General features: G+C 32.6%; 1 protein-coding gene across 1 annotated transcript in view; it reads left to right on the top strand.

Annotated features, from left to right (window-relative positions):
• SFMBT1 (Scm-like with four mbt domains 1) overlaps window positions 1-4,625 on the top strand; it is an 85,673-nt gene that overhangs the window by 27,134 nt on the left and 53,914 nt on the right. The gene's annotated exons all lie outside the window — the stretch shown is intronic.

The following is a 4,625-nucleotide window of genomic DNA, read 5'->3' as shown; positions in this document are numbered from 1 at the left end:
GTGTATGTGGGTGAATTAATTTGTTTGTTTTTTTTAGCTCCCACCAATGAGTGAGAACATGTGGAATTTCTTTTTCTCTGCCTGACTCGTTTCACTCAATATTATTCTCTCAAGGTCCATCCATGTTGTGGTAGTTACTTTTTAATTATTTTGAAATAATTATAGATTCATGGGAAATTGCAAAGCTAATACTGGCAGGTCTCATGTTCTCTTCACCCAGTTTCTCACATTAGTTGCATCTCATATAACTGTAATATGATATAAAATTCAATAAATTGATAGTAGTTCTAGGTCATTTTATTGTGTGTGTGGATTCCTGTAACCACCACCCTCAGTCAAGGTACAGAACTAATCTATCACCACAGAGAGCTTGCACATCTATCCCTCTTTCCCTCTACCTTCTCTAACCCCAAGCAACTATTAATCTGTTCTCCATCTCTATCATTTTTTCATTTAAAGAATGTTACATAAATAGAATCAGAAAGTGTGTGATTTTTTGAGATTGGCTTTTTTTCATTCAAACTAATGCCCTTTGGATCCATCCAAGTTCTTGTGTATGTCAGTAGTTTTTTCATGGATGTACTACAGTTTAGTTATCCATTCATCTATTTTAGTGCATTTTGATTGTTTCCAGTTTTGGGCTGTTACAAGTAAATTGCTATGAACAATCATGTACATAATATTTCATTTTTCTGGGATAGATGCCCATGAGCACAATTGCTAGAGCGTACGTTTAGTAAAGAAACTGCTAAACTACTTCCTAGAGTGGTTGTACTATTTTATATTCTCACCAGCAATGTATTAGAGATCTAGTTTCTCTGCATCCTCACCATCATTAGGGTATTGTCATTATTTTTATTTAAGCCACTTTGATAGGTGGATAGTGACAGCTCATTGCAGTCTTAATTTTCTTTTCCCTAACGGCCAGTGATGTTGAACATCTTTACATATGCTTACTTGGTATCCCAAGTAATCCCAAGGTCCTCTTCAATGAAATGTCTCTTCATGTCTTTGTTAGTTGGTTTGTTTTTAATTTATAAAGATTTTTTTACTGTTGAGGTTTTGTTTTTTTAAAAACAACTTTACTGGATTATAATTTTTTTGAGATATAATTCACATACCATAAAATTCACCCTTTTAGAGTGCATAATTCAGTGGTTTATTCACAAAGTTGTGCAACCATCACTGCTTTCAAATTCCAAAACATTTTCATCACCCCCCAAAATAAACCATTAGCAGTTGTTTCCTATTCCATCCAGCTTCAGGCAATCATTAATCTACTTTCTGTCTCTATTTATTAATGTTTGCATAGTATATCTTTTTCATCCTTTTATTTTCAACCTGCCTTTATCGTTATGTTTGTTGGAAGTTTCTTGTAACAGCATATAGTCATTTAAAAAATTTTTAGTCTTATGATAGTATGTTTAACCATTTACACTTAATATAATTACTGCTATGTTAGGGCTCATGTCTGCCTTTTTTGTTTCTTGTTTTTTGTTTCTTTTTTTCCACCCTGTTTTCCTATGGGTTACTTGGAACATTTTTTAGAATTCCATTTTGGTTTGTCTGCAGTAATTTTGAGTGTATTTCTTTATATGGCTTATTAGTATAGCTTATTAATGGTTGCTCTACATATTACACTATATATACATAATTTATCACAATTATTTTATTACTTGAAGTATAGAAATATTTCCTACCTTTACATCCCTTTACTCTTTTATTTATGATATAATTATATTAAATATTTCTTGTATATACTTTGAGAACCACATCAAACAAGTTTTTTGCTTGAACCTTGAAACATAATTTAGAGCACTCAAAAGAAGGAAAATATATTGTTTTTCAATATTTTTACTTTTTCCATTGTCACTTATTCTTTTCTGATTTTCCAAGATTGCTCTTCCTTCTTTTGTCATTTCATTTCTGTGTAGAGATTTTCTTTTAACCATTTTTTTTAGGCTAGGTGTACTGGTGACAAATTTTCTTAGTTTCCTTTCATCTGAAGATGTGTTGATTTCCCCATTTATTATTGAAGGATATTTTTGCTGGATATAGAAATTTGGGTTGAAAATTCTTTTCTTTCAGCTCTTGAAAAATATTGTGAAACTTCCTTCTGGCCTTTATAGTTTCTGATGAAAAATCTGCTGTCATTGGATGACCCAGTCCCTTCACCCTCATTTGAGAGAGATGTGATTTCTTCCTTGTTAATTTCAAGAGTTTTTTTTTTTTTTTTTCTATGTCTTTAGTTTTCAGAAGTTTCACTTGGCTGTATCTTTGCATGTATCTCTTTGGGTTTATCTTGTTTGGGGTTTTCTCAGCTTCTCGAATCTATAGACTCGTGTATTTTTCCAGATTTGGAAATTTCTAAGTCATTATTTCTTCAGCCCTGCCCTCTTTTCCTCTTCTTTTGGAATTTGATGAAACTAATGTTATATTGTCTCTTACTGTCCCACAGGTCTGTGAGGCTCCATTCTCCTCATTTCATTCTGCTTTGAGTTTATCCATAGAGTTTTGTTTTGTTTTTTAAATTTGATTATTGTATTTTTGATTCTAAAATTTCCTTTTTGAGCTGGAGAGGAAAGATGGAGGTGAATAGCCTCAGCATAAAATGCCATACCCCACTGTTCTGACTGAATTAGTAACTTACCTTGAAAAGATGCTTTTCAGTTTGTTCTGTGGCTTTGGTTAATTCCAGAACCTTGAAATGGTTGATTTTCATTGTTTAGCCAGTATTATTGCTGCCTTTATGGAGGAGTGGGTTCCTTTGCCATTTCAGAAGTTGAATTTGTTTTGTTTTAAATATTATTAACTCATAGACTTAAATATATATGTATGTGAATGTTTAATGAATCCATTGCTATCCTCATTCATTTGATGATCAAACTGAACATTCTAGAGCAGGGAGAGGTCTTTCAGATTGGTCCCTATGTTCTTTTGATGTGATGACATGTTTTTTTTTTTCCTTTTTGTCTTTTTTACTGACCGGCAACGGGATCGCAACCCTCGGTGTTGCGCCCGCACCACGCTCAGCCAGTGAGCAGGAACCGGTCTCCACATGGGATCCGAACCCTCGGCGGGAGTGCCGCCGCGCTCCCAAGCGGTGCACTCTCCAGTGCGCCACCGGGCCAGCCCGTGATGACATGTTTTTGATGTACTTAGTCCTTGTTTTCTGGCACTGTAAGATTTCCAGGTATGTCTTACACATTTCCTGCTCCAAACTTGCAATCTGCCATTTCTGAGAAGCTTTTTTTTTTTTTTTAAAAGTATGATATTTAGAGACTGCAATCTGGGTGCTGGGGTTGCTCATTGATACTATGTCATCATTTGTTCTAGGCCTTACCCAAACATAGCCAGAAAATACACATCTTTTGAAGAGTAAAGAAAATCATGGTTTCATACTGATATTTACAATTTTAATTTAAAATTACACGGTTTTTACTTTGATTTTATGCTGTATCTCTTCTCTTTTGGAAATGTCTTGTTTCTTAATGATGTTAATGTCATTACTTATTTATTTTTATCCTATAATAGTTCGGTAATTGTTTCAAAATCATAATACCAATATTCCAAATATCAATAAGATAATGGTGTGCAGTTTAAGATTTATGGTTTTTGCTTTTAAATATATTCCACTTGGTTTTGAACCAGAGTATTGTATTTTAATATGACTTAAAGGAATCCTATCATGGTTTTGCCACCAACAGGCTCATTTGTTTCAGTTCATTTGCAGTTTTTAGAATTTTTTCTTTAGATTTATTATGTTTCTAAATTTTGTAAAGTATCTACATACTTCCAAATCAGAATTATATAACAGGATTCCCACTTTAACCTGATACTACCCATCCATTTTCCTTTTTCTCCTTCTTATACACAGCTAGTTTTATTGCTTTTTAACTTATCTACTATTCATTAAAAAAAATATATATGTATATATATACATGTGTGTGAGTATGTGCTTATATATTCTCATAGTCATATCTCTTTCATCTTATACGAACGGTAGTGATACAAAAAAACCCTGCTCTGTAGTGCGGTTTTACTTAATAATATATTTTGGAGATTATTCCACATCATTATACAGAGATCATTCTCAGTGCTTTTTAAACCTGTATTATACTGGATATATATAACACCATATTTATTCAACAAGTTCCTTATTAATGGACATTTGGTTATTTCCAGTATTGATATTACCAATAGGGCTACAATGAATAGCTTTGTACATATGTCTTTTTGTATTTTTGCCAGCATATCTTTGGGATAGATTCCTAGAAGTGGGATTGCTGGATCTAAAGGTAAATACATATGTAATTTTGCTAGATATTACCAAGTTTTCTTCCACAGGTGTTGTGTCATTGTGCCTTTCATAGAGTATATTGTCAAACTTTGGAATTTTTTCCGGTCTGATATCTCAGTGAAGTTTTAATTTGCACCTCTTTTCGTATATTTAAGGATCATTTGCATTTCTTTTTGATAAACTCTCTTTTCATATATTTTGCTTATTTTCCCATCAGATCATTAGTCTTGTTTCTTTTTAGTTTACTAGTTTTTAATGTATAAGACATTTTAGTTGATTGATTCATCATTTTTTTTTCTTTTTGTCTTTTTTACTGACCGGTAAC

This window comes from Galeopterus variegatus, unplaced genomic scaffold, assembly GCF_000696425.1.
Source record: "Galeopterus variegatus unplaced genomic scaffold, G_variegatus-3.0.2 Scaffold2012, whole genome shotgun sequence".
Classification (NCBI taxonomy): domain Eukaryota; kingdom Metazoa; phylum Chordata; class Mammalia; order Dermoptera; family Cynocephalidae; genus Galeopterus; species Galeopterus variegatus.
Note: the sequence above shows the minus strand (reverse complement) of the source record. Positions and strands in the feature narration are given on the sequence as shown.